The sequence below is a fragment of the Trichosurus vulpecula genome, chromosome 3, assembly GCF_011100635.1.
Source record: "Trichosurus vulpecula isolate mTriVul1 chromosome 3, mTriVul1.pri, whole genome shotgun sequence".
Lineage (NCBI taxonomy): Eukaryota > Metazoa > Chordata > Mammalia > Diprotodontia > Phalangeridae > Trichosurus > Trichosurus vulpecula.
The window spans coordinates 161,742,638-161,768,713 of record NC_050575.1 but is presented as its reverse complement, the minus strand read 5'-3'; positions in this window follow the sequence as shown (position 1 = coordinate 161,768,713).

Sequence of the window (26,076 nt, the reverse complement as noted above, 5' to 3'; positions counted from 1 at the left end):
CCCTGAACCATTCATATACCCCTGTATCAAATTGCTTGCCTTCTTGATGAAGGAGGAAGGGAGGGAAGGAGAGAATTTAGAACTCAAAATTTTAAAAAACAAATGTTAAAAATTGTTTTTGTACAAAATTGGAAAAAACATTTAAATTTTTTAAAAGTACAGTTTTAATCATGTTGCCCCCGTGTTCAAGATGATTCTGTTAACCATGTTATTTCCTTTATTTTGCATTTAAAGCTCCTTATAATTTTTTCAGTTTCTTTTTTCACATTACTCCTCTTCCCACACACTTAGGTCCGGCCAAACAGCTCTACTTGTCTCCTATGCACAAGATTCCATCTCCTACCGCCAGGCCTTTGGATGTGCTGATTTACCTTCCTGGAAGGCTGACTCTCCTCATTTTCTGCCTCATGGCCTCCCTAGCTTCCTTAAAGCCTCAGCTCAAGTACCACCTTCTACCAAAGCCCTTCCTGCTTTCCCCAATTATTAAATCCCTCCCTTCAAATCATTTCCGATTTACTCTGTATATGTTTTATATTCATCTGTGTACCCATTTCCCCTACCAGAACATAAATTTCTTAAGGACAGGGTCTCTTTTCACTTTTTTTGTGTCCCCCAGCTCCCAGCGAAGTGCCTGGCACACAGTAGTAAGGTATTTAATAAATGCTTGTTAGATTTAATTGAACTGAATTTTCTACTGTAATAGTCAATAATTTTTATTGATTTCATGATCAATACTATTGCACTTTTAAAGGAAAACAGCAGCCCAGATGCTACTCCAGGCAAAAGATCACTAAAGCCAGAAGGGCATATTAGGCATTATCTAGTCCCACTCTTTATTTTACAGAGGATGAAATTGAAGCCCAGGTTAATTAAGGTCACAGTGGCAACAAATATCAGAGGTCCCATTTGAACCCACATCTGGTGCCAAATCCAGTGCTTTTTTTTCACTACCCTATGCTGTATTATAAAATTCAAGGAGGAACGTCTAAAATCCTTATATTTTAAGGATACTCTGTTCTAAATTCTCCACATTAGGAGGGAGCCAGGATGTGAAAATATCCCCCACAATTGAGGACCCACTCCCCAGGAGGCCTGGCTTCTGAGCAGTGTGGGAAGGCTCAGACCACGGCTACTCTTTGCCCTCCAAAAAAAGTCTCCCCCTTGTCTTTTGCAAGTCTTTTTTCTATTTCAAGGAATACTGCACGCAGATTCTCCTTCATGGGACTTGGGGGGCATGGTGCAGGAAGGAGGATTGGAAGAGAAGTTCAATCCAGACCATTGGCTGGTAGAGAGTGGAGAGGAATGGAGACAGAGCAGGCTCAGTAGAAGCCCCATACTTCAAGGCCCTTCTTAGCCACACCATCTGGCTCCAAGTTCCTTTATCATTTGACTTTCTTTCTCAGCACTGGGAGGTGGGAGAGCAGAATGTTAGAGAGCCATGTGGCTGCCTGGAAAGGGACTTACCCAGTCACAAGGTCTGAGGCTTTGGGGACATGGTGGTTTTTCAGTGGCTTGTTCCATTGATCCTGCTTCTGTGGCCTCATGTCGATCCCCTGTTGAATTTTGATGGGTTGGCAAGGACCAAGTGAAGTAGTTTTACTTGACTGAAGCCCTGAAATGAAAAGAATTATGAAAAGAATTGGCAGAACAAAAGCCTCGAGATGGGACGGGAGAAATGAGAACAAAGAAGGGGTAGGGAGAAGAGTCAGGTCAACAACACAAAGTTTATCTTGTGGGTCTCTCCTTATTTTCATGTTGTGTTCCCCATTAGAGTGGGAATTCCTTAAGGTCAAGGGCAGCGCTTTTGCCTTTATTTGTATCCCTAGTACTTAGTATGGTGACCCCTATTGGGGGTTTTCTTGGCAAAGATACTGGAGTGGTTTGCCATTTCCTTCTCCAGATTATTTTACAGATGAGGAAACAGGGATAAGTGACTTGCCCAAGGTCACACTGCTAGTAAGTGTCTGAGGCCGGATTTGAGCTCAGGTCTTCCTGACTCCAGGCCTGGCACTCTATCCACTGCACCATTTAGCTGCCTTAAGCACGTAGTAATTACTTAATAAATGCTAGTTGGTTGATACCAGAAGGGTATAAGACAGTCACCTAGATAGACTGGAGCCAGACTGTGGTTGGCCTTGAATGACCTGAATGAAATTAAGGAGCTTACACTTCCTTTGGTAAGTCAAAAGGAGCTGTTATTCATCCTTCATTTTTTTTAAGAGAACCAATGACACCATGGCTGATGTCTTGACTTGCTCGTGAATTGGATTTAAGTGAGGCGGAGTTGCACAAAGTTGTCAGCCTCATTCTCTCTTCCAGAGTCATTGAATTCCAGTGGCAAAGTCAAGATGACCAATGGTGGCCCAGGATGTACTGGATGACTTTGGCATCTTCTATGTCTGACCAGGCTCTAAGAGCTCCAAAGTGCCAGTTTCAGCTGCCTCCATGGCTGTTGGAATAAATTGTTCTTATCCACCCTTTCCACTGAGGAAGTCTTCACATGCTTAGGATTGCCATCCCCCTAACTTTCTGATGGGTTTGAGGCTGGTCAGTTACCCGCAACCTTCTCTAGACTGCCAGGACAGTTTACTGGAGTGTGGCTGCTGTACTTGCTACACCTTCTTGGAGCCACAGGTAAGAATTGGGTAACAGGTGGGCACTAAAGGTGGATGCGCAGCCTTGGAAAGGGCTCAGCAAGCCCTCACACCAGAGGTGCTAGTCCTCCCTGAACACCCCATACACCCTAAAAGGAGCTGCTGGAGGTTTGGAAGAGCATAATTATAGGAGTGCATTAGGAAAAGTACTTGGGCAGCCCAAAGGGAGAATTGGAGAAAAGAATGGAGGAAGGGAGACTAGTTGAGAGCCTATTACAACAAACTCCATAAGAAAAAATGATCCTAGGTAGGATGGTTTCAGTAGGAGTGGAGAGGAAGGGCTGGATGTAAGATATATTTTAGGGTAGAGGACTTGGCAAATCTTTATATGTGTGAGATGATGCGGAGGGAAGAGAGAAATATGGCTCCAAGGTTATGAGCCTGAGATGCTAAGAATATAATAGTACCATTAACAGAACTAGAGAAAGTAGGGGGAAGGGACACGTTCAAGAAAATGAGGGGAGGTTGAGGGGGGAAGATCATAAACTCAGTTTTAGATGTGTTGAGGTTCCAGACTGACATCCAAGTAGGGTTATCCAACAAGCAATTAGAAATATAAGACTGGAGTTCTTGAGAGAGGTTAGGTTAGAGATATAGATTTGGGAGGCAGTCTCATAGAGGTAATAATCAAAGCAATAAAATAGGAGAGATCACCATGGTAGAGTGTAGAGAAAGGAAAAAGGGGGGCCTAGGACAGGCTTGGGGAACACCCATGCTTAAGGGATGAGAGAAGCATGAGGAGCCAGCAAAAGAGACAGAAGGAGGAGTCAGAAGAAAACCATGAAAAAGACGGGAATCACTTCCACTATTTATACAGCACCTCCGTAGTAAGAGCGATATAAATGTTAGTTATTATTATGATGTGTCAGGCACTGTACTTCCTACAAAGATCATCTACTTTGATCCTGACAGCAGCACTAACTCATAGGCCAGCACTGCCATTTTCACCATTTTGCAGCTGAGGAAACAGAGGCAAACAGATTAAGCGACTTGCTCAAGTTCACAGAGCGACTCAGGTCTTTATGACTCCAGGCCTAGGGCTCCATCCACTGTATCCCCTAGCTACCTTTAGAATACAGTGACAGAGTCAAAGGGGAGAAACTTTATCCAGGATGGATCAGTCCACAGTGTCCGATGCTGCAGCAAGGCCAAGAGGAATCAGAGAATGTGGTAATGAGAAGGTTATTAAGGACCTCCGAGAAAACTGTGTCTGTAGAATGGTTAGGGCTAGATTGGCAGTCATAAAATAACTCACCAACAGCCTGGTCTAAAAACTTTCAGGAGATCCAGCTGCCTGCTCACGTTCCCCGCCTAAACCTACTTCTCCAGTTCTCTTCCCTCTTCTCCCCCAATCTAATAAGGGACATCAAGTCGCCTATGCTCTGTTTTATCACTCACTGGCAAAAGACCTTTTTTTTCCCCCTCCCTCAAAAAGGTACAATTAAGTGTGTGTGTGTGTGTGTGTGTGTGTGTGGGTATACACACACAAATTTATATATACACAAATATATATACATATACACACATACACATATATATATACATCTACACATACACATATATACACACAAAGATATGTACATGCATATACATACATATACTTATATACACATATATTTACTTAGACATCTATTATCATACTGGCAAAGGATCTTAATTTCTCATCTAAACTCACTTAATCAAAGGTTGAGGCAAATATACTGGCTTTCAATCAATCAATCAATATTGATTAAGCACCTAATATGTCCCAGGCAGTGTGCTAAGTACTGGTTTTCCAGGAAGAAATTTATCTGCATCTAATATTTAACAAACATAACCACCACCCATAACTGAACAGGCTCTTTTTTTCACCTACCATTAGAGTCATTCATCTAGTGAGTTCATTTAAAATGCACAGACCGAAAAGCCATTTGAAACTATGCCTAGAAAATCACTAAAGCGGGCATACTCTTTGACCTAGCAATAGCATTACTAGGCCCTTATCCCCAAAGAAATCAAAGGAAAATATGTACAGAAATATCGACAGCAGCTCTTTTGGTGGTAATAAAGATTTGGAAACCAAAGGGGCTTCCTCCTATTGGGGAATAAGCAAGCAAATTGTGGTATATGAATATAATGGGATATTTTCATAAAGAAATTATGAAATAGACAATTTTAGAGAAAGCTGGGACTTACTCTATGAACTGATACAGAGAGAAGTGAGAACTATGAAAACAATTTAAACAATTTTAACAATCCTATCAAAAAAACACCTTGAAAGACTTGACCAACACAATGATAAACCAGGAAATCCAAAGCATGAAGCATGCCACTCTCCTCCTAGAGATGAACTTAAAATGCAGGAAGAGACACACATTTTTGAATAGGGCTACTATGGGAATTTGTTTTCCCAGACTATGCAGGTATGTAGTGAGAGCTTTATTCTTCAGGGTTTTTAAGTGATTATTTGCTCAATTGGGATGGGGCAAAGGTGGATAGGGAGAAACAGATTAATTTTTAAATGGTTGCTAATTAAAAAAATAAAACAAAAACTATTTAAAATAAACCAAGGCTATAGATGAGAGAAAAATAAAATCCATATAGAATTGTAGAACTAAAAAGAACTTTAGAGACCAACCATCAAGTCCAGCCTCTTCTTTTTACAAATGGGAAAACTGAAGGCCAGAGAAGAAATAACTTGTTCAAGATCGCACACTACAGCCATTCACAATTAATGTCAAAGCTAAGACTAAAACTCAGGTCTCCTGGTTCCTCCATCCAATAAACTATGATTATGTAGAAATTTGCCCATACGTTAGCTGGAGAAATCTTGTGAACCTCTACCAACATGACCATCAGCAGAATTTAGTTTATCTGATGATGGATCTGTCACCTCTGACCTGGAGTATGGGGTGGAGAGAAGGTAGATATCATCCTGGATAGGGTGGAGGAGAGGTAACATGAGGGGCCAGTGAAGGAAGAAGGAATGGGGTGCCTGGGACTGGAACTGCAAGGAGAATGAAGATCACAAAGGACCACAAAGGAGTTGGAGGCACCAAAGGTGAGAAAGCCTAGAGCTAAAAGGGACAACAACGCATTTTGCTATGAACCTAGTTGTCTTATATACTGCTTAAGAGCTGAGCCACTGGTACCAAGCTAAAGTATTAAGGGAGACTGAGTCTTCATTTCTTCTCTCCCAAGATCTCTACTCCTAAATGCAGCTCCCCAGCTGTCAAACACTCTTATTAGAGTTTTCCTTCTCCTCCTCTTTGGCATCATCCTCTACATTGATCAAATATTTACTGAGCATCCATTGTGTGCATAACCCTGGACTAGGTGACATCCAGGGACTCAATGAAGAATCATCTAGTCCTCAAAACCTAGATTATATTCTTTAGGTTACAAGCCCCTTGAAGACAGGGATTCTCTTGCATTTCATCTTTGTGAATCCAATGCATATATTTGTTGAACTGAAGTGAAGTGGGGACAAAACCACAAATCACTATAATATGAGATATGTATATGATAAGTATGACCAAAGGGACACAGCAGTGCAAAGGGAACTCCAAGGATCAGGGAGGACTGGAAAGAGAGGGGAAGAAATAGATGGGCAGAGATGGGAGGAAGACCTGCCCAGTGGAGGGAACATGAGCAAGGTGGGGAAGGAGTGGGGTATGTTTGGGGAACCGTGAGTACACCAATCTACAGAATCACAGAATTTGAGAGTTGGAAGGGACCTCAGCCACCGTATAATCCAACCCATACAACAAGGGATTCCCTGTTTATAACATACCCCAACAAATATTCTCCCAGAGTCTGTCTGAATCCCTCCAAGGAGGGGGAAACCACTTCCTTGAAAGGCTGCCATTTCCTTTTTGGACAGCTCCAATTGTTACAGAGTTCATCCTGACACAGAGCCTGAAGTTACCTCTTTGAAGCTTCTACTTGTTGCTTTCTATTCTACCCTTTGGGGACAATCAGAATTAAGTTTGGCAAGATGCTAAGCTTACAGTCAGGAAGATCTGAGTTCAAATCCTTCCTCAGAGACATACTAGCTATGTGATCCTGGATGAATCACTTAACCTCTGCCTCAGTTTCCTCACCTATAAAATGAAGAGATTGGTCTCAATGGCTCCAAAGATCCTTTCTAGTTCTAAATCCATGATCCCACGAGGCCTAAGCCATTTTCCACATAACAGCCCTTCAAATACTTATAATATGTGCCCTCTGAATTTTCTCTTCTCCAAGCTAAACATGCCAAGTCCCTGCAAAAGACATGGACTCAAGGGCCCTCACCATCCTGGTTACCCTCCTTAAACCCCAGGACTGAACACAATGCTTCAGATGAGACATGAAGAGGGCAGAGTGCAGAGGGATTATTGCTTCACTAAACCTGGAAATGCTTCTCTTAATGCAGCCCAAGACCTCATTAGCTCTTTTGGAACACACAACCCTGATAATTCATATAGCGCTTGCAGTCCACTAAAACCTCAAGATCTTCCCCCCGCCCCAGAACAACTGCTATCTATCCATGTGTAATGGCAACCACACTGGCACACCCAGGATGGCTGCTAGTACAGGCTCTTAGATCTGCTTTACTAGGAAAGGGGACAACAATCTTCTTTACATAAAATACAAACAGAGAAAATACAGAGCAGAGAAATAAAGACCAACAGACAGGGCTCTACTGCCTGAATCAAAGCAATACTGCTATATACTTTACATACACCATTGGAATGAGAGAGCCTTTACCTCTGAGCAGTCAGGGAGCTCTGAACATATGACTACTCGGAGTCTTGACCAAGGAGTCACAAGATCCTTTTTGTAATCAAGCCCCCAAAGCAAAAGCTCACCTCTCAGAATATATACTCTTTCAGCTAATAGGCTCAGAGCCAGAAGGCATCACAACCCTCCTGACTCAGTGCCTAATTAGAAATTAGCAAAAGGTGTGTAAGCCTTCCTATAAGCAAGCAAGCTTCCCTTAATGGGCTCTACCATGAGGCCTTTTGATGGGCGGGGAAGATCTTATGCCCCATTAATCTTGCACCATGCCTCCCCCATTGCTCTCTATTTGTGAAGTTGCTTCTTGGACTCATGTACAAGACTTTTACATTGATCTTTATTGGATTTCATGTTATTAGAGTCATAGAATCACTTATTTAAAATAGGAAGGGACCTTAGAGATGATTCAGTTCAACCCTTTCATTTTATAAATGAAGAAACTGAGATCAGAAAGGCTAAGTTTTCTTGCCCAAGATCACACAGGTAATGAAGGATTTACACTTTGGTCCTCTTACAATAAATTCAGTTTAGTTTTCACTGGACCATGATTTTCAATGTAGCAAACATTTGTTAAGTATCGACTATGTGTAAGGAATTGTGTTGGGTACTAGGAATACAAAGACAAACATGAAATAAAAAGTCTCTGCCCCTAAGAAGCTTACATTCTACCAATTTGATTTTAGTTTCTAGCCCCTTCTTTCATTGGCTCAACAAACATGAACCAAAAACCTATTGATTTGTGAATATGTGGAGCAATTTACTAATTACTTACAAGCAAGATTTTGATACAGTTTCATTTTGCATCATGTGTAAGTGCTTTCATTGACTCAATGCCTGATATTGACCAGGTTAAACTGGTTTCAGCTGGTTTCACCGCTTTTATTGTATGTCAGTTAAGTATTGGATTTCATGTCACACACAGGTGTTTCGTCGCTCTCTTTTATTGTGTTTTTAATTTTGTGGTTTAAAAAATACACACAGATATATATTACTTAACAGAAACATACAAAAGCTGTAGCTGTTGAAAAGCACACTTTAGTGACTGTTACAGCTATAAGTAATAGCTAGCATTTTATATAGCACCTACTATGTGCCAGGCATGGTACTACACTTTAAGTATATTATCTTATTTGATCTTTGCAACAAACACTGAGACATAGTGCTATTATTATCCCTATTTTACAGTTGTGGAAACTGAGGCAAATAGAAGGTAGGTAACTTGTCCAGAATCGCTCAGCCTATAAATGTCTGAATCAAGATTTGAATTCAGGTCTTCATGAATCCAGGTCTAGCATTCTATTCACTGAACCACCTGGCTGCCTCTAGCCTGGGGAAGTCATTTCAAGGATCGTTCCAGCCCACCAGGAAACAGGTTCAGCCACACCAAAGTGCGTTAAGAGAGGGCTGTTGAAAATGAAAAACAATGCCAAGAACAAATTATAGCTGCAAAATAGACTAATTAATCTCTAGACAATAACCAGACTTATAGAAGTGGTTGGCAGCTTGAGGGATTGTCACTGATACTTCTACAATGATAATAGTTTTCCTGAAGTTTCCGACACAGCGGCTAATTGTTGCTGTGAAGCCAAAAACACTAGTTGTGGGCAAAACAATATGAAGACTGGAGCATTGAAGATTAGAAAAAGACAATTTTTACTGCTGAAACTCAATTTTGTTCAAGACTATACTTGAACTCTTGTCAGACGAAGTCCAGATGAGACATTAAGATCGGAACATCTTCACTAGACGGTAAGTCGACTACCCTAAAAAATGTTGGAGAGATTTTTTTTTTTTTACTTTCAGTCAGCCTGTAAATTTTGTCCCTCTTGAGGGAATGATGAACTCTGCTGAATATATTGAAATGCATAGAACCAAAAATGTTCCAAAATTACAGAAATTCCCAAATGGAATTGGAATACTAGAACACAGACTTGCACCATGCAACACATTATGCCATGATATGGATATCAGTATTTCAGTGGCCTGGGATCTCACCTCATTTAAACATCATTGAAAACCTAGGGGCTATGATTAAGACTAGCCTCAGGAAAAATGGACTATTCTTCAAAGGTATGCTTAGTCCCTCTGTGGTTTCATGATGAAGAATTAAGAGCTATGTGTCAAAATCTTGTGAGTGCAACGTCAGAATGTGTAAAGCAAGTAATTATTTAAAAGGAGGTATTATATATTAAAAGTTTTTAAGATGCAAAAAGTTGCAAAGTTTATCATACAGTGGGTCCATAAATTTAATTATTTACTTTGCCCCAGTTAACTGTTATACTGACATATTTCTGTTGCCTAGTAGAAGATTCCTTGAGGGCAGGAACTGTTTGGTTTTTGTCTTTTTGTCTTCAGTCCCTATGACAGTGCCCTGCCATAATAAGTACTTAATAAATAGATGTTAAATTGGATTTTCCAACAATCTCCCCCATGAGGCTGGTACTAGGGTATTATCCTCATTTTATAAATGAAGAAACTGGGACTCAGAGATGTAGTGAATTGCCCAAGGTCACACAGTTAGTAGGCGTCACAGCTGGGGAAACATTGGAAGATTTATACCAACAAATGCATAGTGAAATAAGTAGAACCAACAGGAAAAAAAATAGACAACGATTACAACAATTAAATGGATGGATTAGAAGTGGAGCATAGAAGGGTCTGGTGTGCTGTGGTCCATGGGGTCACAACGAGTTGGACACGGCTGAATGATCTGACAACCACAACAAATGGAAACAACAACAAACCTGAAAACTGACACTGTGTAATTATGACCAAGCTTGACCCCAAATTAGAGTCAAGAAAATGCACATCCTCTCTTCTTGTGTAGAGGTGGGATTGTGAGAGTAGAATATTGTACCACACTATCAGATGCTAGTTGTTTTTTTTAATTTAATCTAATTTTAGACTCAAGGGCCAGAACACAAATACAGAATAGAGAAAAGGAACAAAACACATCATAAACTTAAATATTGAAACTTAAATACAAAGTAAGAAAGAAAAAAAGCATGTCATGTGCATAGCAGAATGCAAGAGAGGATCAAAATATATAACAATGGATTTTCATTCTAGTTAGCTTTTCTTAACTGCTCCCCCTCCCCCACTCTTTTGAATTTATGGTTGTGAGGGAAGGCTATTTATAAAATAAAACCAACTGAATGGAGAGGGAGGGGGAATATATTCAGAAATATAAAAAGAAGTAAAACCAAAATGTATCAATAAAATTATTTTAACTATAAGAAAAAAGAAACTTTGGTTGGCATCATCAACAACAAAAAAAGCTTTGGGATTTAAACCTCCTACTCTTGATTGTGGGTCCAATTTTCTTTCCTCTATACCCAAGCTACTTCTCTTTAAAAAAAGGGGGGTCTTTGCCTTCAGGAAGCTCATGGTTTAGTTTAGAGAAACAAGACTCGCACCCTAAAAATAATTAGGGAATCACTTGGTGCTAATCCTATAAAATGCTTCCTGAAGGTTCGAAGAATCCTCATCTCTTGTCAACAGTAGGCTCTATCATTTTCCACTCTCCTTCAAGAGTTGGAGGAGACCTTAAGAATCATTACCATCTAATCTAGTCAATCGATCCACTTACGGTATCAATTTTTAGGTGTCCTGCGATAGGGCATCATGGGTCAGTGTATAGGTATAGGATTGGAAGTCACAGGAACTAGGTTAAAATCTCAACTCAGCCACTTACTTCCTGTGTGATCTTCCTCAACTGAAAAATGGTGTTAGACTAGTTGAGACTAAAGTCTCACTATCTCTAAATCTGCCACCCTATGATCTTTTTGAAAGACATAACCCTGTTGCCTTAACACTAGGTTAATTCCTTGAGGCACTAAGTGGACCTGGAGTCACCCCATCTTTCCCATTCCTTACCTCTTCATTCTCAGCCTCAAAAACAACTGGTCAGCCTCGTGGAGATGTATCCAGCTTCCCCCATCTGCCCAGTCCTTTCAAGGGTGTTGACCAGGACCATAAGGTGACCCTTGGGCAAAATAGTCAGGCTAATGGATACACAGCTAGAACCTTGGACCCTAAAGGGAAGGAAGAGCTAAATGTGAGGAGTGTCAAAATTGGAGAATGTTTTCTAGAAAGACACCATTATTCACACAAATCCAGCAATCTATTTAGTAAGATGTTTCTTGTCCCAGAGATTTAAGGAAGAAAGAAGACTCATCTATGATCAGTGGCATGATTTGCACAGAAGTCATTTTACAACCAATGCATTTTCTTAAGTAGGTGAAAGAAGCTCAGGCAATATTGCTTAGAATCTGAGCTGACTCAGCAAACCAAACCTTCAGCCCAAGGTTGCAAAGATAAACATAGTTCTACTGAGATCCAATCCAGACACATTTCAAAGCAGTGGGACTTGAGTCAGTTAGGTTTTACTCAGATGACAAAGGGCTTATGTTGTGTCAAAGGATCACAGATTTAGAACTGGGAAGGACCACAAAAGATATTTAGTTTGACCTTCTTAATTTACACATGAAGAAACTGACCTCTAGAGAGGCTAAGTGACATATATAGGTCTGACCACATCACTCCCCTGCTTAAGTAGCAAGGCTAATGTGTCTCCCTATTACTCCTAGGACAAATTTCAGACTCCTGTTTGGCATTTAAAGCTCTTTACCATCTGGCTCCAACCTACATTTCCAGACTTATTACCCATTGCTCCCCATCACAAGGCATACCAGCCCACCAAACCAGCCTACTCGTTGAACCTCACACGCTAATTCCATCTCTAGTCTCTGTACATTTGCATGAGCTGAATCCCATTGCTGGAATGGAATGTTCTTCCTCCTCACTTCCACTTCCTAGAACCCTTAGGTTTTTTCAAGGCTCAATCCAAGCCCCGTCCCAGTCCTCAGTCTTACCCTTACCCCTTCTCCATCAGACCTTCCCTGATCCCCTCAGCTTATAGTGGTTCCTCTTCCCACAGTTATATTGTACGTGTTTTGTATCATCTGCTTCTGTATGTTGTTTCTCCAATAGATTTTGAGCCCCTGTTGAACTGTTTCATTTTTGTTTCTGTGTCCCCAGTATTTAGCACATTGCCTAGCACATAGTAGGTACTTCATAAAAACATGGTGGGTTAATTACCCAATATCATACCGGTAATTAGTAACCAACATTTCCCAGCCCAGACATATTTCCCTTAGGGACCTCCTAAGCCCAGACAGGCTATATTGGGCAGGTCCAGCCCGGGAAATTAGCTCCCCCGACCCTATTTGGAAAGCCAAGAACCAGTGACCCATTTCTCTCTTTTTTCCCATTTCTCCACCATCCTTAGAAAACATGTCCAATCCAGGCAGATGCTATTTCCACAGAGACCAGGAGGTGGTGGTAGTGTCCACAACTTGGCCAGGACACTCTGATCCTTCTATTCCTTCCCCTCCCACTCCCATCCCAGAAGCCCAGGAGCAGAAGCCACTGGGAAAAATAAGGTAGTTTATCTAGCCTTCAGATCTCAGGAGCCCAGGCCCCTGCACCAAGCCCTGGGCTTGTTTTCCACAGCTACCAGTCAGGGTATATGGGTCTGCTCTTCCATATGACCCAGGCTGATGCTGCCTTTCTTCAAGGTGGTAGAGGTGGGGAAGAAGATCTGGGTATGGCCCAGGATGGTAGCCAGGGTGTTCTTTTGTTTGGTTTGGTTCTCTTGGGGTTTGCTTTTTTTTTTTTTGAAGCCTGGGAGGAAGAGGTAGAGCATGAGGCAGATAGGGGTGGGGTGGCAGGGCCCAGAAAGGCCAGCAGTGGGTGATTGAATTGTGGAGGCTAGAGGTATGGGGCACCTGATGAAAAGACCATTTTAAAAAGACCTACCAACAAGCACACACAAAGGATCTTGCATTTAGGATCCCTAGTTTGGTGGCTAGAAGCTGGGGTGGGTGGTTCTTGCCCCAGGTCTGGAATACGTGCTATCTCCAGTCAAATATAGCCTTGTTTTAGCCTGGAACTAGATCTCTGGGTGGAGGGAGGGTGGCACCACTCTTAGCTCCGCTTTGCTGACAATTGAACACTGGGATTTTGCCAAGGGATAAGGGCATTATCATCTAGGGGTGCCAGGTGGACCAGAGGTGGGGGCCACCATCTCCTTAGTGAATCCAGGAAAAGAAGAAGCCCAGGCTAGGGGTCTCTCTGGAGAGAGGGACAGAGATGAAGAAAATCCATTCTTACCGGGCAGTTGTCTCTTCCTCCCTCCTTCTCTGTTATGCTCTTCTTCCCTCCCCAGGGCCTTTCTGATTTCCTCAATTTCCTCCATCCTCCAATCTCCTCTCAGACAAGGGGACCCAGGATCTGCCTGAGGATCAATATGAGGCTCCCTCTCATCCCCGGAAGCTTCAGTCCATGCATCCCAGCCAATTCTGAGGGAGTCGGATTTGATCAAGGGATGGCAGCTAGAATTCTGTTCTGTTCTGTTCTGTTCTGCCCTGGGAGGACCCAACGCAGGGTGGAGGCAGAGCCCACTAATTCCCATCTCCACCCTGGAATCCCAGCCAGATTCATTCTACCACCAGGGCCTGGAACTTCTGGGCACCTGTTCCAGAAATCTCCCCCTACCCCTATACCTATATCTCCTGGGTTTCCCCACTTTTCTCCTACCCCTGTACCCCGTTTCCCCTCATCTTTTAGGGACCCTAGCAACAGAGAACTCTGAGGAGGAGGAGGCTGTGCCTCCGTCCTCTGGAGGCTGGGACTCAGCCAGCTGTTTTCCCTGGGAAGCCAGCTGTTTTGCCCATTAGGAAGCAGCCCTGGCCAGCCCTGCTGTGTCCAGCTCTGCTAAAGTCATTTTCTCGCTACTGCAGCGTGGCAGCCCCATTCAGTGCCCAGCCCAGTAGCAGTGTTAACTCCTCCAGCTCCAGGGTCCCCCCACCCTCTACCTCCATCCTCAGGGTCTGTACATACATTCCTAGGGTCTGTACTAGCCCCTCTAAGGAGAGGTGCTCCCTGCCTCTACCCACCCCAGACCACGGGAGCACCAAGGATCATGGGGGCACCATCCCAGGCTGCCACCCAAGTGTTCTATCCTCTATCAGAAGGATTGTCCTCAGGTGACCCTAGACAACACCACAGCTCAAGCAGTGGGCAGTGCTGAGAGTGACCAGGTAGGGGCAAAATACATTTCTTCTCTGCAAATCCACTTGGCAGAGCAAAGAGACTATCTCAGGTGGTATGACTGGGTTCTTTTTTTTTGGAGGGGGGAGAAATGGGGAAACTATTCAGTATACTTAAAGAGACAGAAGATGTTGGATTAGCAAACACCATGCCACCCTGAGCTAGAGTTGGAGGAATGCCCAAAATGCTGAGAGGGGCTCAGGAGATCATTCAGGTCCAGGGAGCAGAGCCAACAGTTGGAAAGGATCCAGAGTTAGAGAGGACAGCCCTCTCCTCTGGGTCAAGCCAGGCCAGCCCTAAGAGAAGAAAGAGGCTGTTAGCGTCCTGGGGCAAAGCGACTCTCTCCCCAATAAGGGAAAGGTCCCCCAGGACCCCAGGACACAGTCTCTCACCTAACCTCCAGGGCACATGCCCCACGGTTGCTGGAGGAAAGGCAGGTCAGGGCCTGGAGAAATTCCAATGGAAGTAGATAGGACCAAGAAGGCCTGAAGGCCTCTAAGAACTAGGGTACTTCGAAGGTGGAGTGAACTGTCCCCCAAGGAAAGGAGGAGGCAAGGAAGTCTAAGCTCTGGGGTCCTATTCACCATCACCACATAGCTAGAGCACCCTGCTTGTTTCCAAGTCCCACACCTGTGGCACCCCCTCTATTCCCCCCAGGATCCACTGGGGAGGATGGGCACGGGCCAGGCCTGTGATCCCAGCTCTGGGTGGGATCACAGGGTCTAGGAGCGACCTCACAGGATGCAGTGATCCATGTTTTCCCCAGTTAGCTGCCCTCCCCCTCCCCCTACCATGGGTCAGTCTCCCAGTCCCAACCTAGACAGCTGGAACTGGGCAACACAAAGGGCCTGAGGGCAGGACAATAACCTTCTGTCCATTCCCAGATGCTGGCCTGCAGGCCTGGTCCAAGCTGGGGGCCGGAGCCCCGGAGGGGCCGTGCCAGGCCCCCCGCGGGCAGCAGACAATGTTGGCAGTGATGGAGGGGAGGCATTTCAAAGGGTTTTGTTCCCCGGCTGACCCCCGCCCCCCACCTCAGCCAGGGGTGAGGCCCTAGCCCCACCTCCAGCCACCCAGAGCCTCTGAGGAGCAGCCCAGGAACCGGGAACTGGCCACATTCTTGACCCCGGGGGAAAAGTTTAGAAACTCTTGTGCCTAGCGGAACAATAACAGTGTCATGGAGCAGATTTAGGAGTAACTCTTACCATCACAAAGCAGGAGACAAAGGGGAAGGGGGTGGGGGTGGGGGAGAGGGAGGGAGGCCTGGAGAACTCAGGAGCTGCCAGGGGCGCCTGCTCACCACTCCAGGCCAGCTCCTAGGGCCCAGTTGCAATGCCCCAGACCATTAGTCGAGTAGGCAAAAACAAAGGCAAAGACTAATTTGAGATTGGGGTGGGGAGTACCTCTACAGTAGAAAGGATTCAGATATTCAGATTACAAGATCTGGGTCCTTATGCCTTACTGACATGAAAGGCAGATTAGACACCTGGGGAGGAAATCTGGGACAGGATCCCCCTACCCCCAACTAGTCCCTAGGGGGTCTGGCCATGAGAAAGGACCTCAGGGCTAGAGCCAGGGCTACTTCCTCCCTGACTCTGAAAAGAGCAGGTTCTCTCAGATCCTGAAACAAATGCTTTATTGCCCTATGAGAAAAGGCTCATTCCCTTACACTTTAAAAAAAAAAAACCCAAAACAAAGATTAATTCTTATTCATCTGAGAGTAGAGGCAGAGGGATGGAGAGGATGACCTCTCAAAGCCCTTCCCATCCGGAGACTTCTCTGATCCTATGAATAAACTCAGTTATCCCAGCACTGCTTCTACCCCAACACTATTGGACCGGGGCTCTTCCCTAATGCTGGCAGATGAGGTTGGGACTTGGATAGGGAGGCCCTGAGCACGGCAAGGATCTAGACCCAAGACTCTGATGCCCTAGAATAACTCACCCAAGGCTGAAGAATCAAACTCCCAAAGCTCCCTATCCTAAGCCTTAGATATGGCTAAACTGGGGATATTGTGTGGAGTGAGGATAGATGGGCTCAGTTTCCATGGAGGGATTGGGCTTTAATTACAGCAAGATGAATTAAGGTTGGAAGTTACTGGGATGTTTGGCAAGTTCCCTTTTCTAGAGATCTGTAAGGAAAGAGAATAATTTAAAGCTTAGTTTAAGAAAAGAGGTATGGAGTCTGGTACTATGCCCCAAAGTTTACTAAAGTGACCCAGTGATACCATGGCTATTCCTATACCCCCAAAGAGATCAAAGAAAGAAGAAAAGGATCCGTATGTACAAAAGTATTTATAATTAACTGTGGTGGCAAAGAACTGGAAACTAAGGGGGTGTCTATCTACTGAGGAAAGGCAGAACAAATTATGGTATAAGGATAAAATGGAATATTATTGTGCCACAAAAAATGATGAAGGGGATGGTGGCAAAGAAACCTGGGAAGATTTGTATGAATTGATGCAGTGACTTTGAAAGACTTAAGAGCTCAGATCAACACAATTACCAGTCACAATTCCATGATGAAATTCATGCTACCCATGTCCTGACAGAGAAGTGATGGACTGGGGTGCAGATTAAGACATTTTTGGTACATAGCCAATGCAGGAATTTGTTTTGCTTGATTATGCATGTTTGTTACAAGGGTTTTCTGTTTCCTTTTTCTTTTTCTCAATAAGGAGAAAAGGCGGTGGGAGGGAGAGATTTTTGTTCACTGAAAAAATTTGATTTTTAAACATTTGAAGAGAAAATTATCAACATAATAACACCATATTAATAGCAAGTTCGAAAAAATAATATTACTACATTGACATATGCAGAAAAAGCTTTTGGCAAAATATGACGCCCATTTCTGTTTGAAATAACAAGACAGCAGAAAACATAGGAATAAATAAACTTTTCCTTGGGGGGAAAAATGACACAAGTGCAAGATAACTTCTCGTCATCTCTTATAGCCAGGAGTATTTGATTCCATGGATGCATGATCCAAGTAGTAGCAAGGATTGAGAATCTCTCTGTTCTCTCTGTGTCTCTGTCTGTCTCCTCTCTGTGTGTGTCTCCTCTCTCTGTGTTTCTGTCTCCTCTCTCTCTCTGTCTCTCTGTTTCTCGCTCTGTCTCTCTCTTGCCATTTTATCCCCATCCCCCGGTCTGAGTTCCTGACCCCTCTCAAAAGGGAAGTCAGGAGCTGGGAGGAAGCTCCTACCAAAACTTTAAATCCCATGTCCCAGGATAGGCATTATGAAATTATTAACAGCAGTTAGGCGGCACAGCGGATAGTGAGTCAGAAAGCCCTGAGTTCAAATCTTCCCTCAGACACTAGCTGTGTGACCCTGTAAAATGGGGATAGTAAAAGCACCTACCTTCCAGGGTTGTTGTGAGGATAAAATGAAGTAATATTTGTAAGCTTTTTGAAAACTTTAAAATGCTATACAAATGCCAGCTATTAATATTATTAATTCCTTCCTGGAGGGAAAATAAGATTCCTATGGGGAAGAGGTCAGAGGCATGGAGGCCACCTGGAGGTGGAACAGCACTAAAGTAGAAGTGAAAAGACCTTCTGGATCTAGAACCTGTTCAACCACTGACTCACTGTGTAGCCTTGGACAAGTTCCTTCATCTCTTTGGGCCTCAGTTTCTTTATTTGTCAAATCACACGACCTTTAAGATCCCTTCTACAGAATCAGGTCATAGATCTGGAGCTGGGACAGACCTCAGAGGCCAGCTGGTCTTACTCCCTCATTTTAAAGATGGGGAAACTGAGACCAAGGGAAGTTTAAGTGAGTGACAATGGTTAGTCCTCTGGCTCCATCGCACTTTGCCTAGATGCTTCCCTTGGCTTTAACTTTTTGTGGCTTCATGATTTGAAATCACAAAGATGACATAGAATCTAGACGTCCTGGCTGCAGACCTCCAGATTCCTGCCTCTCTTTCTCCCGAAATTTCATCTCTGTACTCTCCCTCATTCCCGGTCTTCCCTCCCTCCCCACTACCTACATGGTTGTGGCCTTGACTAAAGCCTCTTCCCACCTGCTGATATAGGCCCCATGCAGACAGAGAGATAAACAGATCCAAAGACCCAGGCTTATTGCAAGAAGGAGGGATGAATGACAAATGGTATAGGACTCTGAGAAAACGGAAAGATAGGGAGGCTAAGAAACAGGAGAGGGAAAGAGCAATCTTTCCAAAATCGGGAGATGCCAACATCTCCAATATCTGGGGTAATAATTCCTTAGATGCAATGGAGATCATTGTCAAGTCCAGAGCCATCTTCCCAGAGTCAATTACGCCTTTATTTTTCCTCCCTAACTCCCCTTGAGGCAAAAGGATCTAGGAGTCCATCTACCTGCCCTTTGGATCCAGAAGTCACCCGCACAAACATATTTCCTTTCCGCCACTGAACCCTGACCATGGCGTTCTCCAACCCTGCCCTCCCACTTTCCCTATGAGAATAGCCACTCACCCCAGGACAGAGATGCTCTGGGGGATGGCTCCAGGGCCTCTTCAGCTGGGGGTTGGTAGGGGAATAAGGGGATCTTCACTGCCACAGACTGATTTCCCTGCCTGATTCCTGTCAGCCTGGGCTGCCACCTGGCCCCAGACGATATTTGTTCTTCCTGAGGTTTTTTCCTGGCAGCTGCTGGACAGGAAAGAGGCTAGAAGGGGGGAGGAGAGGGGGCAGATCTAGGGGGAGGTGGTTTCTGGAGAGGAAGACCTGGCTCCAGCCCTCCCCCCAGGAGGGGGTGAGATTGGAGGGGTACCCACCTGGCCACCCTCCACTCCAGCTGTCTCTCAAGAGAGGGGAAGGAGGGAGACGGGAAAAAAGGGAGAGAAGGAGAAAGGAAGAAAGAGGAAGGGAGGGAACACCAGAGCTGAGTTCTTCCCCAGACCAAGGTGTTTGCCTTTCCTTGCTACACACTGACTCCATTCAAAGCCTTTGGATCCCTGTTCAGGATGAGTGCCAAGGCACCAGGGAGAGGGATCACTGCCCCCTTCTTTTTCCCTTGTCTCTTACCATTCCCCTCCAACAATTTGAGGTGTCAGAACTTCTAGTAGAGGGGAAAGGAAAGGGAGGGAGGGGGAGAGGGAGGGAGAGACAGAGAGAGAGACAGACACAGACACAGAGAGACAGAGAGACAGAGAACGAAGAGAGAGAGACAGAGAGGGAGGGAGGGAGGGAGAGACAGAGACAGGGATGGAGACAGAGAGACAGAGAGAGGGAGAGGAGGTGGGACAGACAGAGAGGGGGAGGGAGAGAGAGATAGAAAGAGAGACAGAGAGAGGGAGGGAGAGAGAGGACAGGGTCAGGAAAAGGGAAGGGAGAGAGAGAAAGAAGGAAAGAGGCTGAGGGTAGAAGGAAAGAGGTTGGGGAGAGGGGGAGACAAAGTAGTTTTAGTATAAAGAGAAGAGGAAAAGCAAAAGAGGAATATGGCTGCAGACAGAATGAATCAGTAGAAGAAGGTGACAGAGAAAGGGAAACTGAAAAGCAGAAAACTAGACAAATGTATAGAGGTTGAAAACCAAAGAAATCTCAGTTGAGGATTGAGAGTTGACAAATAGATCAAGGCCAAGAACCTAAACTGAGAGTGTGAGAGGGCCAGGGAGAGGAAAACTGGAGTCTGAAAGGGGAACCTTAGCAGCTGCAGTGAGCCAGAGAACAACCCCAGTCTCTGACTTCCTGAAACCAAATCTTAGGGTCTGACCTGTCCCTCATACCCAGACACCAAGACTGGAGACCTGGACCAGCCAGCAAGAGGAGGGGGTCAGGGGCAGAGAAAAGGGCAGTGGGAGTGGGTTAGGTGAAAAGTTCCCCGAAGCCAGAGAGGCACCGGTTGGGGCCAGGGGTTCCCATCTCTGGGGGTCCTGCCCTCTACTCGGCCTGGCTGTCAGGTTGGTGTATAAAGGGGGTGGAAAGGTCAGCTACGGCCTTTCAGGCCTGTGGGAAAAACCCGGCCAGTCTCCCTAATCCATATTTATTGGTGTGAGACACGAGGGGGATGCCCCCCCTTCAGGCTGGTCCAGGTTAGCCCTAAGACAGGCCCCATGTCACCCAAATCCTCTTGTTTGCTTCTGGATTGGCTACTTGGGGTCCTCCCCCTTCCCTCCTCCCTCCTCCCTCTCCCCCCCATACCCACCCCCCCCTCCAATTGGGGTTGCCAGGCAACCGTGGAAGGGTAGCCGAGATATTTTCTTTATTACAAGCGGCAGCAAGAAAGCAGCATGGCCCCGGGGAACTGGGATGGGGATGGGGGGAAGGGCTAGGGGGGCAAGTATCCCCTTCTCTGGGGGGAGACCCAGTGGCTTCATCAGCTCTGGTTCCTGCAGACGGAGGAGCAGGGGGGTGGGCAGGGACTGAACAAGGAGGAGAGATGTGAAGGAGGAAGAGAGGGGAGAGGTGGAGACTGACTAGACCGAAGAATATCAAGTGTAATATCTGGGTGGCTGTATGTTCACCAGTCAGGAGATCTGGCCAGGGAGCCTATCATTTCAAAACCAATTCAGACGGCAAGACATTGAGACACTCCATCATATCACCAGGAAATTGCTAAGCCCAAAATACTGAAATGGACTCATAGACTGGACCTTAGGGATTATTTAACCCATTGCATTCACTTTACTGTTGAGGACACTGAGAGCTAGATAGCGAAAGTGCCTTGTCCAGGTTTACCCACTAGTTACTGGAAGACCTAAGGACCAGAGCAAAGGTGTGTCTTGACTGCTCCTCTTAACCCAGGGATCCTTCCATCATGCCAGGTTCCTTGGTCAATAGGGTCCTACATACATGACAATTAACATCAGGTTCATCTGAATATTGATATTCAAAGAAGGAAAAAAAGGATACAGTGAAATTTGTATTATCCAAGAAATGTAAAGAATTTTATGAGCAAGGTTAACTCCAAAGTTCCTTTGGCTTCCTTCCAAAATGCCAGAACCTGCTTCCCTGCCTTAGTAAGCACAGTTAAGTGATATGATTAGATCTTGGCTTCAGAGTAAGAAATTCTAGGTCATCTTCCTAATATCAGTTTACACTGTGAAAAATTGGAGGCCACATTTATTTGGTGCCATAGGGAACAGCTTATGTATATGATTTCAGGGGCCATAGGAAGACTCTCCTACCCCCCAAATTAACCCTCTCAGGTCCCTTATTCCTCAGATTTCTCACCTCTTTGGTTTAAAGCTTCTGTCCCTTAAAAAATGCAAATTCCTTTTGGAAAGGACAACTTAAGTGGGAAGGGAACATGCATTTATTAAGTACCTACTCTATACTTTACACTACTTGATCCTCACAACAATCCTGAGATATAGGTGACATTATTTTAAGTGCTTATCAGTCAATAATAGTCTCCAGTTTGGAAGAATTTATTTAAGACTTTTTAGAGATAAGCTTTTGGGAGAGAGAGAACAGAAAAGGCTCAGGATGGATGTGTAGGTGGGGTGTGAGTGTCAGAAGAGAAAAAAGGACACCAAAAGGCGGGGAGGACTTCTGAAATGAACTTCAAAAACTTTTCTGTCTTTAAATATAGACACTGGGCTTTGGAGCACGGGCCCCAGGGCATATCGTAAGTGTTGATGTTTTGAGAAAATTGCAGACTTCAGCTCATTTCCTTATCATTTACCTTTTCTAACCCTCCCCTGGCCCAACTCCCCTTCAAGGGGAGGCTTGGAAAAGAATTCCAGCACTGATTTAGTGTCTGGAGTCAGTCAGTATGTCTAATCCTGAACCTGCCTGCTGCTAAGTCCTAAGTATAATATTTTATTTCTCTAGGGGAAACAAGCTTTTATTAAGTGCCTATCATGTGCCAGGCACTGTGCTACATGCTTTTTGAATATGATCTTATCTGATGAGTCTAATAAAGGCTAGGTGACTTGCTTAGGGTCACACAGTTAGTAACTAGTCTGATTTGAATTCAGGTCTTCCTGATACCAGGCCTGGTGCTCTAACCATGGTGCCACTTAGCTGCCTTAATTTTCCTTATCTGAAAAACTAGGGAAATGACCCTTTAAGCTCTATACTTAAGTTCTAGAATCCTATGTTCTAACGTCATTTCCAGCTTTGGTATTCTCCATTTCCATGAACATTCTGGGTAGTTGAGATTTGCTTAGGAGAGTTTTTATTGTGATCAGTATCAGGACAGAACCTTGAGTCTCCTCACCAATAATTTCACTTATCTCTGGGATAGGAACTACAGTTCAAAGAGTTGTGCCTCCATTCATATAGCACCACAGCCTTGGAACTGCCTTGAGGAAGATTCAGAAATTTAAACTCCTCCAATTAGAGCTCTAAGAGCCAGATTCTAGTTTCTTAGTAGGACTTGAGGAAATCATCTCCTCAAATTATCCCCTCATGGCAGTGAATCGGAGGAAACTGCCTGGAGAGGAAGGAGAGGAAGGAAGTCGGGAAGAGAAATCAGAAGGGATAGATGGTGTGTAAGCTCATAGCAGGCAGGGATCCTAGCTCTCCAGGTAGTACAGGTACACTACAAGGAGGAGGACAATTCCTATGGATTCTATTGCCTCAGGTTCCATCTCTTTCCACCCCTACCCTCACCCCTTTCACACCCTCCTCTCCGTTGGGGAAGGGAATGCTGAGAGTTGGCTCTCTAGAGGGTTTACTGACTCCATATTCAAGACCCTGGTGGTATCTTCTCTGTGGTTCCCTTTCTCCCTACCCAGCTCATATTCCACAGTCCTTGCTCAGGCCCCCCTCAGATATTCCAGGAATCCATCCAGATCTCCCTCAGATCCACCTCTGCCTGTTGTTCTAGCAGAACACAGGCAGACCCCAGAAGACAGGTAGTAGTAGAAGAGAAAGGGCCTTTCTCTGCCTGGGCCCCACATAATCTCTGGCAGGAGCCTCTAGCTGGGGGACATAAGCCGGATGTACTCCCGGACTGGCCCTGAGGTTGCCAGCAGTCTGGTTGTAGCGGGGTAGGTGAGGGTACAGCTCTACATTCTCTCCCCGACCCCCTCAAAAAAAAACCCTTTATCTTTTCTTCTAGGCTAGAGTAACACTAACATTACCTAGGCCCTACATAAAACGAGCGAATTTCCCTTTTTAAGAGATTTTTTCTCCGTACCAGACCTCTCTCCAACAACCCAAGGTAGCATCTAAAGAGGCTTGTCGTGGGGACCACGGGACCCCAAACTAGGGCTGGAAAATTGAGAAGGGTGCTTAAGATCTACATAGGGTTAGATTAGGGCTGGGGATCTGGGATCTCAGACTGCTGGGGGTACTGGTGGGGGAAAAGAGACAGAAACCTTATGAGAGCACTCACGGGACTGGGGGTGGACAAAAGTTCCTAGTTGCATCCTTTGGGCTCCTAGGGTGGCTAAGGGGGACATTAGGGATATTGGTCTGGGAAGTAATGGGGGGGTCCCTGGGCCCCTCGGTGGCACCCTTGGGGAGGGGGGCAGGGCAGCTCTGGGAATGGTAGGAGCCAAAGGGAGGGAGGCATGAGGCTGGGGGTGGGTGGAATGATGGGGTCCAGGGCAGGGTGCTTAAGGGACTGGGGTGCGGGCTGTTAAGGGGGGGAAGACCCGCGGGGAGGGGCGCGCTATGTCTTTAAGAGCTGCCTGACTGCAGGTTGCAGCTGTCGTGGTGGGGCTCTGGAGACAGCGGAGATTCATTACTCCACCGACACAATGACCATTGATCTCCCCGTGGTGTTATTCAAATCCAGTACCAATTGCAGCCCATCCCCATTCTTCGGCGGCCGCCGCAGCAAGGCCCGTATTGTTGGAGGGGACGACTAAAAGCCCGCCCCGAGGCCCCCGAGCCGCCAGAGGCGCCTGCTCCGGCTCAGCCCTGCGCCTCGCCCTGCGCGTCCGGGGGGACGACGGGCGCCCCCCCTCCCAGCCTGGCCCGGCCCGGCCCGGCCCGGCCCAGCCCCGGCCACCCACCTACCCACCCAACCCCCCTCCCCCCTGCTCCCAGCCTGGATCTCCAGGGGAAGGAGTGACTCCGGCTGCAGGTGGCCCGGGGGCCCCCAGCTCTGCACTCCCGGTTCTCTCGCATTCCTCCACTCCTGGTCTCTCTGGGGGCAGGGAGAGAGGGAGAGGGACCCCTATCCCCAGCGAGGCCGGAGAGAGATAGTATCCGGAAATCGGAAAGCTCAGGAGTCGGTGCGTGCCGGGGCCGCGGGGCCGGAGGAAGGGGGAAGCTGCGGGCCGGGGAACCCAGTAGTCGGGTAACACACCCCCCTCCCCGCCAGCGGGCAGACTAGGAGGTCCCGGCCGGCTGTCGGGGGGCCAGGATGCTGGGGAAGGGGCAGCCAGAGATGCGCCTTCGATTCTTTCTGTTTGATGCTTTCCATCGACTCGGACGCGGGAGCCCGGCCCGGGAGCCCAGAGTCCGCGGCCGGCCGGGTTTGGGGCTCCGACATCTCTAGCCGAGGGCAGCCGGAGTCCCTGCTCCAGCCCCGCCCAGCCCCGCGTCCTGGGGGGCGCCCGGAGAACCAAAGCCGAGGTTTCCCGCAAAGTGGACCTTCTATCTGGATCCGGGTTGGAGCTCGGCCGCAATCTATTTGGATCTGTCCAGTAGGACTTGGGGAATCACCGCGATTGATCGAGATCCGTCCCGGGGGTAGGGGGCGGTGGGCGGCTGGATCTGCTGGCCACCTATGGAGGTCTGCGAAGGGAAGCGGCCGTGGGGAGATCGGTCAGGCGCGGAGCTCCGAGACCCAGGTGTCCGAGGTGGCGCTTTCCAGGAGCTGGGCGGCGACTGGAGGTGGGGAGGGTGAGGGGGGTTCGGGGAGGACGGGGAGCAGGGGTTCCGCCGCTGATTGTCCAAACGCAATTCTTGTGCGAGTCTGCAGCCAACCGAGAATTGTGGCTGGACATCTGTGGCTGAGCTCCCGGCGCAACCGGGGAGATCAAGAGATTGGTGGGGGGCGGGTATCCAGCAGTGAGTAGTGGGGATCAGGGCGGGACGAGCCCCCCTCCGAGTGCAGAATCCCTGCCCCGGGTTCCCGGCGCTCGCTCGTTAGGGCTCCGGAGTGATATGCGCCAGACGGATCCCTCATCCCCTCGAGGAGGGGGAATCGCTGGAATTCCCTGCTCCGATGGGGCGCGCGAAAGACAATCATTTATCCTCACCACCCTCATCAGCACCATCATCCTCGCCACCACCCGCGTTCTCACGGTCACTACCACTGTGATCACTATCGCGATCGTTACAGTTGCTTTTGTTATGATCTCCCACCCCTAAATCCCGGGTCCGGAGAGGAAGGCACGGCTTGGCTGGGAACAGAGTCAGGATGCCGAGGATGGGTCCGGAGGCTAGTCTGAGGCTAGGGGAGGAGGGAGAAAGGAGGGGACGACGGAACCAGGGAAGCCGGCTCGCAAACTCGTTTAGAATTTGGTGCGCATTAGAAAGCGAACATACAACCCAAACGAAATTGGAGTCTTCCCTGGTACTTTCCGAAACAGACAGATTCTAAAAGCTTCGGCTACCATCCCCGGGGCTAGAAGCCAAGCCCGGCCGGGCAGAGCCCTGCCCAAGCCGGAGCCGGAGCCGGAGGAGCGAGCGTAGTAACTAGTCTGCACTTTCGAAGCAG